Source organism: Tamandua tetradactyla, chromosome 25 (genome assembly GCF_023851605.1).
Source record: "Tamandua tetradactyla isolate mTamTet1 chromosome 25, mTamTet1.pri, whole genome shotgun sequence".
Classification (NCBI taxonomy): Eukaryota; Metazoa; Chordata; class Mammalia; order Pilosa; family Myrmecophagidae; genus Tamandua; species Tamandua tetradactyla.
The window spans coordinates 21911835-21925907 of record NC_135351.1 but is presented as its reverse complement, the minus strand read 5'-3'; the positions used below and the strand labels follow the sequence as shown (position 1 = coordinate 21925907).

The 14073-nt window shown below is 40.3% G+C and overlaps 1 pseudogene; it reads right to left on the bottom strand.

Moving 5' to 3' along the window:
* Positions 1 to 3159: 3159 nt before the first annotated feature.
* Positions 3160 to 5211, bottom strand: LOC143668943 (bax inhibitor 1 pseudogene; annotated as a pseudogene).
* Between the last annotated feature and the right edge of the window lie 8862 nt (positions 5212 to 14073).

Below are 14073 nucleotides of genomic sequence, written 5' to 3'. Positions count from 1 at the left end.
GTATCTTTCCCTGGATGCCTTAGATTGGACACTTCTATAGATTTGTTTTAATTGGGACATTTTCTGGGCCTTAGAACTGTAAACTGGCAACTTATTAAATTCCCCTTTTTAAAAGCTATTCTGTTTCTGGTATATTGCATTCCGGCAGCTAGCAAACTAGAACAGGGTCATAATGGAAAATAGTAAAAAGGATGATTTAAAAGCCATGAAAAATTCTTCAAACTGTCAAAGAATACAAACTGCTCAAAGAATACTGAACAGACTTGTTAGGGGGAAAGGAAGAAACTTGTGGGGGGAAAAGGAAGAAAGTTTGTGCCACTCCATTCTTTCCATGAGGTGTTAACTGGAAGGAGACAGGGGAAGAACCCTCACCTCTATAACCTTGGAATGAGGAACAGTGTTAAACGAGAGGCTGGTCGAGAGCCCTCAGTCAAGAAAGTCCCTTAAACCATTTCCACTCTGGGCATGAGGGCATTGAGAAGGTGCTCTGGGCCTACAGAGCCTCCTACCCCCTTAAAAAACACTAGAAAATACTATGGTCTGAAAGGATGCTCTGCCTCCTCATCTGGGTTCCTTATATTGGGCACTCACTGAGACAGGAGGCTAAAGCTCTCTCAGCCAAGAAAATAGGGACTCTCTCATACTCATTTTACATGGCCATCATGAAAGGATATAAAATTTTATGTGAAAACACAAGAAGTTAGGCTGGTCATTGAAAAAAAAAACTTACTGTACGTGTGGTGTTGTGACAGAGGCAACGGGGCCTCTCCTGATTCTTATAGCACCTTCTGTCTTAAAAAGAAGCACTTTCTTGGGAAGAAAAGATCTTTCAACTTCACGACATGCTCTCTTTACCAGCTCTGATAAGGCTGGTACGAGAGGCACTGCCCTGCAACTTTGATTTGGTATTAATTTCAGGGCAGTGGATATTTGGACTTCGAAGGATGTGCTAATTTCATTTGGACCGGTAAAGTCAGTTAGCAATTACTTCGCACAACCAACCTCGTTCTCAATAAACAAAAACAGCTATAGATATATCAAATAAAATGATCACACAATGTCCAGCTAGGGCAGAGAAAACCATTGATCATCAATTTTACTTAACTTCTGCTTTTATTATGAAATAAAAACAACGAACATAAGAACCGAACTTGAAAAACTGCTAATCAAAAGTAATTCAGTGTCACAACACTTTTGCTTAAGGTACACAGATTTTTTTCCCCCGTGATTTTTAAAACGTGTGTAATTATTATTAATGATAGGGTACTTGACAAGTACTCAGCAGTAGATTAAACATTTACTCTCCCTGATGGGTTTACAATTATAAACGATATGTTAATCTAACTTTTTCAACATTATTTACTATCCCCTCCCTTCTTCACCTCCACTCTTAGCCCTTTACCTCTTGCTGTATTTATCCATTCATAAAACTAACACGTCAAGCCTCCCACAGAGGGGACCCATCTGTCTCTGTTCCCCACTTTCTCAAAGACCTTTATTCTTTCCTCTTTTCTTAACATTTTCCCTCCTTTTTCTCCTTTCCCATTGCCCATCCTCTTTTCTATCCTCCACTGCAAAATCCCTACTTTCTATATCATCTTTGTTGAATTGCCTAACATTTTCATGGAAGCATCTGAAGAAGAGGTTGTCCCAGAGCATTTGCTAGACAAACAAAAAGGAAATGGATCAAACTGAAATAATGACATTACTTAAGTAAAAAGATTAGCGCATGACTGTTAGAAACACAACAAACAGGAGAATCTGCAGCTCTCCCTCTTTTCCTTCCTTAACTATGCGTCTTGCTTTTACAAGCTACAGATTTATTCACTCAAGCCACTTTCTGTTGAGTTCTGTCAGCCAGGCTGAAGGGCTGGAGGTTGGCAGGAAAAGTTGTGTGTGCAGACAGAAGTGTTTTAGAACTTGGAAACTCAAGGAACAGAAGGGATATGCCAGAACAGTGAAGGCCACCCCTGCAAAATAAATAAATAAATACGTTAATAAGCTTGGTGAGGGGAAAATATGGTTTCATTAGAAAAGTCTTTCTGGATAATAGGAAACCAGAGAAATACTATGAGAAATCAACCAAAGGAAAATTAGGAGCTACAAAACTGGAAATAAAGTAGAATTAGAGGCAAAAGAAGCGATGCCAGGATGCAATCTGCAAGGTCAATTGATAAAATGTGTAGCACACACTGAACCAACACCAATCAATACAGTTCTGTATGAATCAAGTCCCAGCCTAATAACCATATCACATCCATTTTATGGTACTATCTATCACATGAATAAGAGGAAGCAGTAGCAATTCAACTTACTGTGCACTCCAGTGGACTGGCTTCCAAGTGTCATTTCAACCAAACAGCGTGGCAGTAGTTGCTGAGATAAAAGGGTGAGGTCGAACAGAGAGAGCTTGCAAATGGTCCATGAGCTCCTGTAAATATAATTCTGGCTGATATGAAGAAAGAAGCCAAGGGTGCAAGAGAGGGCCCAGAGAGAGAACAAGTCAGACAGAGGGGAGCACTTGAAGCATGCCTGCTCAGATGACACATCAAATTGGAAAGTCCTATTGGACACTGCTCAAATGCATTATGGAGAACAGAATCAATAGCAACCAGAAACAGGAGATGAGAGAGAGAAAAGGGCTGGAAGGAACCTGAATCACCAAAAAAATTAGGAGAAACAGAGGCTTGCATGCTAGTCGGTGTGTCTAAAGACAAAAGAAATGACAATGGCATACCCAGAATACGGGGATGTTTATTCAGCCTGTGGCTTTTGTTCCATCTTCACATCACTAAAGGGTTTGAATTTTATCTAGGAAAAAAAAGTATTCAGAGAAAAAACAATATTTTTTACATATGTTCTCCAAGCAAAATTCTGAGTGCATGCTATGCCCCCTACTATTAAAGCCTTTTGCTGGCTGAAGGGTGTCTACAGAGCCATGTTCCTTTCCTCCTTGTCTTCTAGGAGGCTGAGAGCGTCACTTGTGGAATTAAGGACAGCCGGCCAAAGGGATCCAGCCAAGACTGAATCATCGGCATTCTCCAGATCTGATTTATAGAAGCATAGTCAACACTCAAAGGGTGACTTCTCTTTCTTCACTGTTGCCATTCTTTTTGTTTTCAATGTGCTGCATTTTGATTTCCTTTCTTAAGAGAGCTGTCAAGTCTTTTGTAAACTCTGAACACAGATGTCTGACCCCAAGTACTTCAGAGGACTGAAGCCGCCACATCGTTCCAATGTTGGCTCCTTAACTCCCACTTCAGCTCCACCTTCAGGTTTGCTCTGATTACTCTGGGGGATAAATGAAGCCTTTAACTTGACTGACTCAACTACCTATATTGTAGGTATATGTTTAATATTTACCTATATTGTAAAGTATATGTATAATAAAGTATATTTTTAATAAGCAAAAATGACTTTTAAATGGTAGAGACTCTAATTTTAAATCCTTTCCAATATTTGTCAGGCACATTAAATATTAAATGAGAAACTACTCAGGTTAATCTGAAAGGAATGAGTTATCCTCCATGAGAGCTGATTAGTCAAGGTGTTTTCTGTTAGCACAAGTCTTGAGTGTCTGCATGAAAACATTTAACTTTGCAAAGTTTAGCATTATTGATTTTTGGTAGAGACAGCTGCAAAATATTCCCCCTTATCTGAAAAGCATTAATTTTTGCTGAACAAATCCCATTTTTCCCATAATAGTTGGGCAGTGTAGGTAAGAAGACGACAAAATTCTTCTTTCCTCCCTTTGTAGTGGAAGTGAAAGTGAGGGGCAGATAAGAAAACCACAGACTTTGCAAAACTGAATATTTCTGGAGCCAAAACAAACTTCAAATTCTTCAGTTTTACCCGGAATTTGGGATCCCGTGTTTAAAACTGAATACATGAAACTACATCCTTTTGTTCTCCAAGATCCATCTTCAATCTCCAAACCCACAGTAAATAGATATTTTTTCCTCCACAAATGACCTTTTAAACAAGTCATTTATCTTCTGAGATCATGTTTGGGGATCCATTTTTTCAAATTACATTAAGTGAATTATATTTCAAATGAAACTTAAAAATACTCTATCTACTTTTCTAGTATTTCATCCGAAAAATAAACAATCCTATAACCATGACTATAAAATCCCTAGAACTGTGTCCTTGTCGTGTTGTGCATGTGACTTTTTTTTATAATATGCCAATCAGTTTTCTGATTAAAAAAAATTCAAAGTCGAGAAAACCACAAAGTACAAAAGCTTTTCCGATGCTTTTCATTTTCACAAAACACATCACCTGCATGCAAAGAAGAAATGAGAAGTGGAGGGGGAGGAAGTCAAATGGGGAAAGGCTAGATGGTCGTTTCATTTTTGCTTTTTCCATCACGAGTTTTCTGAATCTAGTAACAAAATCCAGGAAGAGATCAATGCAGTGCCAGATGGAATCCTCATCTCCACTTTCAGCCTTTTCCCTAATGAGTTGAGTATCATAAAGGACAAAACCACACATGACCACCAGCCCTAAACACAGTTTTGCCTGGAAAAGCCAAATGGATCCAAAGAAGAGTTTCCCCAGGGAAGAGAGAAGCATCAGGCTCACGGCAGACATCAGGTACCTCCCAGCTACAACCCCTGGCATAGACTGTACTCAGGGGAAGGCAGGGGAAGAGCACTGCTGGGCCCAGGAAGGAGGTGGGAAGGTTAGTGGGGTGAACAGAAATGCACAATTCCAGGGCAGGGCCCAGGCCAACTCCTGTAAGGCAAGCAAAGCCAGCAAGCATTTCCAGTCTTTTCAATACCTCATAGCAGTTTCACAGCTATGAAGTATCACCATCGGCCAAATCATCAACCCCAGGGAGCTCAGGGCAGAGGGTAGGCCAGCCTGCAAGCAGTGAGAAACCACATGGACAGAGGCTCCTGCAGCTGCCACAAAATACAGAGTGCAAAACCAGTAAAGACCCTCTTCGGGGGCTGCTATGTCGAGGAGGTTATGAGGGGAACTTGTGGAAAGATCAAAGCTGATCTTCAGATCAAATACGTGATGGTGCCAGAGTGTGGAGGAGACAGCCTCCACCCTTCCAAGAGGCCACACAGCCCTTCCAACCCGGGTGTGCTTCTGTGTGCATGTGATTTTGATTATCATGTACCTTGTACACTGTCACACTTGAACGTAGTGCAAGTGTCATAATTGAACACTGTTTGTCAAGAATATCTAGTCGTGTATGAAAAGCCAAGAGTCTGAGAGTCTGGTAGTGGAAGCATGGTGAGGAGGATTTAAATGAAGGGGGAAAAGAGAGAAACAAAATGAAGGTCTTGTGGGCATATTTGGCAACTCATTTGTAAGGTGAAATAGGGAAGATTCCTTATAATACAGGTTACACCTTTAAACTCAGGTGGAACAAACCTGGATAGGAAGAAATTAAAGCACAAGAGAAGAAAGGAAAGTGAAAAGATTGCCTTAGTTATTTAATAAGTTCAGGTGTCTAGATTAAAAAAAAAACAAAAGAGGAAAAGACGAAGAGACGAAGTGCAACATCTTTGCTGTGCCTTGGGAAAGGGTAAAGAGAGTGGTAAAGAAAGAGAGTGGAGAGAAGCATATATTCTACTCCCTCAAGTGTACGATTTTTTTCATACCCACTAAGATGCTATAATTTTTGTATTAGAGAAGTGGTAGATTTATGGGAAAAAATCATGTAAATAATACAGAGTTCCCACATACCACCCTATTATTAACACTTTGTATCAGTGTGGTACATTTGTTACAATGAATGACAGCACATTTTTATAATTGTACTATTAACTATAAACCATGGTTTACTTTAGGTTCCCTGTGTGTACAGTCTTATGTTTTGCTTTTTTAAAAAAATTATATTCTAGTAACACACATACAACCTAAAATTCCCCCCCCCTTTGAAAACACTTTCAAAGATATAATTCAGTGCTATTAATTATTTTCACAATGTTCTATGACCATCACCACCACCAAGTAAATTTTAAGGTGAATTCTGGAAAACACAGAGATGTTATCTTCCCGCAAAAATGTTTTTTTTTTTTTTTTTTTTTTTGGTTAAAACTTAATAAGATGCATTGCAGTCCCAGAAAATCAACTGTGTAAGTGCAAGTTAGGGGACCTAACCTGAGCAACAGTTACTCAAGGTGGATTTCTGATAAAGGATAAATTAAAGGCACAGAAAGCTTGTGTTCTCTGAGCTCTGGGTGTGCAGTTGATGGTGCGCCAGCCATCTAAGTTCTCTGATTCATTTCCTTGTCAGTAAAATGGATACAAAGTCATCTATACTGCTTGTTTCCAATATCAAATGAGATATGCGAAAACCTTTGTAAATGGTAAAATACGATGGAGGTGCTAGAAGGAATTATTATCTATATACATGAAAGAAGACTTCTGAAGTTTCAGGTAAGTCAGTGAACGTTTGATGTGGCTGATATCAAAATTTATGTCACCCGGAACTGCCTTAACAGAGAAGCAGTGAGGGAAGTTAGCCTGCTGTCACCCTCACTGTCTCAGCTACCCTGGAAGGAGAAGACTTTAACCCTATCGTGTTTTCGGAAGATGAGCAGTAAATTGGGACATTTGCCTTACTCTGTGCAGAGAGCAAAACCAAGATTGCCGCATGGAAACTACACGCAGGGAGATGTGGATGGGTTAAGGAATTAACGAAAAGCATCTGTGGGGCTTTCAAGTCCAGTATCTTCTTATTTTAATATGGGAAAAGGAAGGGAGAAATTGGTCATCGGGGGGGGGGGTCATGACCCCAGATATGAATTCTCTATGTGAAAGTCACATCCTAGAGATGCAGTGCGTGCAGCCCACACAATGCCCCACGGGAGAAACATCTTTCCCTGGTGTGAGACTGAGGTTTCTCATGTCCTCAAATCTGTATAAGGGGCAAGAGTTACAAAGGCCACCCCTTTAATGGCCCTCTAAGACATGGGAAAGAGCACCTGTCTCCTGCCCATGTTCAAGAAACAATCTTCTAGAGTGGGGAGAGTGCCACCTCCCAACAACCTCTTCCTCTTGCTCTATGAAAATTTCCTCACAACCCATCACCCCTAACACTTAGGGACTGAAGTAGGGTGAATAAAAGGACCTACCTCGTCTTTTCACATCCTTGGGGAGCATGAAGCGATGATTCCGTCACATCCTAGCATCCACCTAGATTCAAAGACCAGTGAGTGATCTCTGAAGCCAAATTTCTGATTGCTTTTATTAGGGCATTAAAAACTAAGAAAAGAGAGACACACACAGAGAGTTGGCCAAAAACAATGATCAGCGATGATAACTGATGAACAGAAACCAGTCCTCGCTCAGACCGATTCCAAGCTTTCTCAGCTGTATACTAATCAAAAGCCAAACAGCTGGAAAGGGGTGGGATCCCACATGGAAGCCTTGCGGTTTGCCAACTTGCCTGGCAGCCAGCGTGATCGAGGAGGGTTCCACCAGGGTGTTCCTCCCTAGGCTTTCACCTTGGGAGGACCCTCCGGTGTCGCTCCATCTGAAGCCTGCCCTAATCACCAGGGGTTGTTGAGAAATTTTTGCAAGCCATGGTGAAGAGTGGCTGGATCCACATATAGAGGACTCTACAAGTACATGCAACCAACACCAAAAGCTTGAATATATTCTTTCTCTATGTTATTTGCATTCTGTTATGGGATCGTTTCCTTGGGGAAAAAAAGTATCATTTAAAACTATATTCAAATAGGTAAAACCATAGAGACAGAATAAAGATTAGTGGTTGCCAGGAGCTGGAGGAGTGGGGAATGGAGAGTAACTGCTTAATGGGTATGGGGTTTCCTTTTGGGGGGATAAAAATGTTTGGGAACTAGGTAGAAATGGTGGTTGCATAACACTGTGAATGCACTAAATTCCACTGACTTGTTCACTTTAAAATGGTTAATTTTATGTTATGTGATTTTCACCCTAATACAAACAGAAATCTCAGAATGACGTTAATGATTCAAAGGATCTAGGTTCATTAGAACAATCAACCTCACAGCCCATATTTTCCGTTGCTGAATTTCTTATAGGGAAATTTTGTCACAGCCACAGTCAGAGGTATATGAAAGCATCTTTCCCAACCCACGTAAGATTTGACCTGCAGTCAGTCCTCTGGGGCCTGGCAGTTGGCACTTAATATTGTCCTTCCTTTTGAAGCTCAGAAAACAATGGGAAAAATAAAATCCAGGGAATTGCAGTACCCACACAATGAATCTTACTTTAAACCATGGAGTATAGTTAATAGTTACATTATAAATGTGTGCTTTCATCAATTGTAACAAATGTGCCACACACAAGCTGTTAATAATAGGATGGTATAAGGGGATCCTGTATTTTAATGCATGATTGTACTGTAAACCCACAACTTCTTTAATAAAGAAAAAAAAAGGTAGGAAAAGAAAACAATGGAAATACTGTCTTCCATTTTCAGACTTGTCACAACTCTCACAAAACTATCCCTATGAAGACGATTTTGTCCAATGTACTGATTGAAGTGTGTCCAATTATTATTGATATTGGAATTTTCCCCCAGACACAATTATTAAAAGGCTTCTATTTAAAGGAGTCATTAGAGAAAATGTATTTGGAATTCATCTAATACATCTTGGGTAAGAGCTTCTGAGCACGATCGCTTCACAGAGAAGGGCCTGTGTTTGCAGTGTGTGTTGGGTCTCACCTGCTCATTGAACTCTGAACCCAGCAGGTGTGCACTGCAGCACCGTGAGCCCCCTAGCACCCAACTCAGGGGCCCACAGCAAGAGCAGAAACTCAAATATTTGTGGAATAAAAATGTACATCCATTCAATTCCCAGTGCCTGTCCAGGCAAAAAAATGTACATCCGTTTTCTCCTTATTTGTTTATTAAGAAATGTATCCCATAAAATATTCAAGTGCTTCCCAAGCCAAATGAGTCATTTGAAGTAAGCCATATTAACTGGCTGAACCTTGGATGAAGGATATGTATAAACTGCTTAGAAAAAAGAGCCAGGACAGAGCTTGTGACAGCATCTTGATAAGTCTTCAACCTATAGAAGTATTCAGAGATTGGCAGGAGAGAAATCGAGTGAGGGAGAGTTGAAATAATATGGACTTGGGATTTTTGTTTTGATGGGTTAACATAACTAGTAAAATCGGAAGAAAAATATTCTGTACCAATAGAGGAAAGTGCTCTTAAATCATTCTTTCATTCTTGTGGCACAGAGGTTTAGGATATAGGCTTTGGAGTAAAACAGAGATTTAAAAATGGGGAAGGCAGCACATGTCTCACAGTGGCAGTGTGGAATAACTCAATTTATTCAACATGATAAATGCTCACTAAATGTCAGCCATCTTTGAACTGTGTGGGCGTTTTGAAGATGTATCACACACATGGCCAAATAGCTTCCTTTAAGATCGGAGACTACAGAATTCCAGACGGGTACGGACTGGCAGACAGAAGCCACAATCACAGCCCCAATGTAAGAGTGAAAACACAATTTACCTCTGTTGTGACAAACTTATTGGAAGCAAGATGTGACCAGGAGCAGAAGCAGATACAGCCTGTCCCAGTGGCCCCCAGAGACCTTAGCGGGGAGGGGCAGCTAGTGCAGTGCCCACACAAGGAAAGGTTTCAGCAGATCCAGCAAGCCCTATTCTATGTTGTGGACAGAGGAAGGAAACATACACAAACATACTATTTGCCTAGGTTTTATAGAAACTGTGATCAGTCACCTAATTCCCGACCCTCAAGCCAAGCTCAGCATCAGTCAGAGAGAGCGCAAATCCATCCCCAGAGTTCCTGACTCTCTTCTAAGCCTCCAGGTTACCAGCATCCTGGGAAGCCAACTTCCACCGAGGTCCACCTCCTGACTCAGTTTAATGCTCTTCTGCCTTGGTGTTCTGCGATGACGTGTTGTCTAAAGACAAATCCACTGTCATACAGGGAGCATCTTTAATCTAAACATCACCATTCCTTATACTTCTAAGTGTAATAAGACTTAAACTTCTAAGCATAACCGTGATTAAGCAGGCTTCCCCTTCCCCTCATGCTATCTCCATATGGCTAGATCAACTCCACCGAGAGAATAGAAAGGGCCTATAATATCCTTTGGGGCAGGCTACTGCCCTCCCCTCTCCCCTCCACTCCCCTGTATTGATGCCTGAAGCTCCCTCACAGAGCCAATTACTTGGATAATGGCAGAATTTTCTGTTAAAATTCAGATATTCCAGGGAGAAGCAACTCTCAAGCCTTGTCAAGTCACATAACATGAGACAATTTGAGAGGAAATGGAGAGCATGTTTTAGTGGTGGATGAATGAAGAGCCTAAGACAGAGAATAAGCACGAGGCACTTGAAGGGTAAGTTCAAGACGCAAAGAATGAATAAGTGTCTGACAAAGTGGTACCCATAAGGAAAAGAAAGAAAAATCTGGCCTGGGAGGATAGCAAATGAAGGATCCAGTTGGCCAAAGAGAGCAAGCATTCATGTGTTCTCTCCTCATTTAGCAGAGGAGTCCCAACATATTCCATGGATTACTGTCTTTGTAAAAAGCCACGACTACAAAAATTAAGGGAATGCAATAACACCCTACAAGGTTACCTGATAAACAGCAAATGTTTTATGATATAAGGGAAGTGGGAGGGATGAAAATAGTTTTCAATTGCTACATAAATTTTGAATGGTTCCTAAGCTCTAATCTTAGCTGTAAAGCACCAGATCATGTTATTGTGCTCCTCCCCCTTCCCCCCACATTGCTTATCTCCACAATCCCATCTTCTTGGATATGCCTCTCTATGTTCAACCTGAGCAGATTAATTCATAATGCATCAAAGCCCAAATTTTGCTGTGGGCCAGCTTCTCAAGCTGGCATCCTGATATGTGCTCAGAATAAACTACGTCCTCTCCCACCACCACTCACATACTGCCCCATCTTTGTGGAATTAAAGCGTAAGGATCTGAGTTTCTAGCCTATCAATAATTTTTTTTTTTTTCACATGGGCAGGCACTGGGAATCGAACATGGCAGGCAGGAATTCTGCCACTGAGCCACTGTCACAGCACCTGCCTATCAATAAATGTTGATTCAGGTAGCACCACATTAAACACAGTGCTCTGAGTTTTAAGAGAGCAACTTTCTTTCTGCAATCTCCGTGATTCGGGGTAGAACATCTCACACATTAGCATGCCTCTGGATCCCCTGCAATCTTGTTAGAATACTGCTTCTGATGCAGTGGGTCTGCATTTCTAACAGACTCCAGGTAATGCTGATGCTCCTGGTCTACCACCACTCTTTGAGTAGAAAGAGTTTGGAGGACAAAGGTATTGTCAGCTTGTGGGGGAAGTCGGAGTACTGCTAACACTGCTTTAAAAAAAAAAAGAGTCAGAAGGCTCCTCAGTGACCGTGAGCACACAGGCATTCTTGAGATCTTGCAAGAAGTCATCAAATGGGGAAAGACTCTTTTAAAAACTTCTAAATGTCAAGTCAAACGCACTCCAAAAATGCATGTTTGCACACGTGAAAACAAGCAGGCCATTTTTGGAAGCCCCCATTCAACTATTCAACTGCAAAATTTTTGTTCCTTAGTGGTCAAAGGAACAGATCAAATGTTGCACTTCTCTCTAAAGCTTTATTTCTTTCAAGATGTTTAGTGGAATGTGGTAATGGTGAGTGTAGGACGGTTGGGGGTGGGGCGCTTTTTATAATACAGAGACTAGATTAAAAAATGAGAATTGAATAGCCATCTAATTTCTCTCTGGTTTCATTAATGAGGAAACGTATCCCATTTTGATTTCCTCAGGGTCTCAGATTGGCTGCATAGCTGATCACTGGAAAACATGGGGTAAAAATCACTGTTTCAACTCCCAATTTATTGTTTGGTCCGTCTTCTACAGCATTAATAAGACCTTCCACTGTTAGCCTTTATTTCTGGATGAGCATTTTACAATTATAAAACTAGACTGAAAAATGAGAATTTTTTGTTTGTAATTGTAATCGAGGCCTGGAGTTTCAAATAGCTTGGACTCATACAGCAGACCTGATGACCTTTTCTCGAATCACCTAGCTATGATCTGTAAGTAAAACATGTCAATTTACACCTGAAGTCAAAGAACCAGGGCCAGAACAAGCTGTTTTGTAAAACTCTTATCAGTGATGGATTATTTTGGATTTAATAAGGGCTCCCAAGAACTATGCGAAGATGTATTTATTGGTCAAAGGGGTTATTTCAAAATAAGCATGTGTTATCTGAAACCAAGGAAAACAGATAAGGACACTTCCTCCTGCCTAGAAACAATTTGCTTGTATTTGTGTTATAAAGAATAGAAAACTTGATAAGGTCTAATACCAGAGAAGAAGCTTTACATGAGGACTGGCCCTGTGAGGAAGCATGGTTGCAAATCAGCAAACTGGATAATTTACTTCATGCAGAATTTCACTGCATTTTAATTTTTTAAAAATCTAATTATTTTGATCTTTTACAACATTATCCAACATTTTGACACACAATGTCCTCAAATTCATTTAATACCTGGTTGGTGTTTCTTTCTAACTGCTTATTACAGAAAAGTCCAATTGTAACTGATATGGAGAAATGAAGAGATTATAAACAGAGCATTTACCCTAACCCTCAAGGTCAATTTAGAGAAAATATGTTTCTACAAATAGTGCATGAAGGGAACAGTGAAGCTGACTGGCTTGGTATGAAAAGAGATGGATTCAAGTCCCAAAATGGAATGCTGTAAAGCCAAGTGGTTAAAAACGCAGACTCTGAAAAGAAGGTTCTCCGTTTTCAAATCCCTGTCTCTCTGCTTAATATTGTGTAATCTTGGGCAAAATTACTTAATTTCTTCATGCCCCAGTCTCCCCATTTGTAAAATCATGTATGAATAGTACCTATCTCAAAGGATTGTTATGAGGACTTGATGAGTTAATATATGTAAAGTATATGGCACCTAGTAAGGGCTACAGAAGCCTAAGTTGCTTTTGCTGCTGCTCTGTAAGGATCTGTTTGATTCCCCATGACCTCATTTGTGGTAGAATCTTCCCCAAACCTAGAGGGTAAGAGAGGAAAGCAGATAGGACTTTTCTTAAATTTTTTGATAGAGTTGATAAATGCCTGCTGCGTGCCATGGTCTTGGGAATAGGAACCAGTTCATCTTGAAATATCACAAAAGCAGAAGAAAAAGTTTGCTTTGTGTGGTTAATATTTTCTCACTCGCTCATCTGTGCCATACCAACTGCAATACCTTACCTGGTATGCTTTCAGGCATTGAAAACAGGCTCAGCCCAGTGGGCTTAATCTGTTACCTGAAAACTTGGCAAGTACTTTGTGCTCAGAGCAGGGGTGATTTACAATAGGAAGAAAAATGGAAGGGAGAAATATTAAAATAAAGTGCAATCATGTTTCTATTTAAAAGTGGTTACTGCTAACAGTGTTGCAAAATAATGCTGGCTGGCAACCAGGAAGCTGCACCTGCACAGATTCCAGCTGGAGAACCCTGGAACCTCCTGTGATTGTGCAATAACTCTCCCATTTAGCAGCACTGGCAAAAATTTGGTAAGCCTCATATATACAAAAACATACGCACATACTCATACACACACTGGTGATTGCTTAGCCCTTGTATCATTAAGACGCCATCATTCTGTTTAGAATGGTCAAGATGTCATTCTTCTCTTATAATTTCCTTTATAAAAGATTTTCCCCTGACTCTCTGAATAGAAATTATAAATGAGTTTATATTCTGCCGTCTTGTGCTCCTCCTAAATCAAGTGACATCTCTGTTCGGAATGTGCCTTTATTTCCTCAATTCTGAATAGCTCTGGAAGACTGTGTTTATCTACCTTTAGGAATAGCCATTTAAAAAAAAAACACATCTGAGATTCATTTATGTAGACCATTTTCTGAGAAGCTCCTGATGTAAAACATGGCAATAATAATAATAATAATAATAATGATGCTATAACATGTAGTCAACCCTTGGCAAACAGTAGAGTTCCTTTTGGTTTCCAGATTGGAGTAACAAAAGTCGTACTGGAGCAGGAAGACTTCCCATGGAAAATCCACTGTCATTATGGGCCTCAGAACAGTAAAAA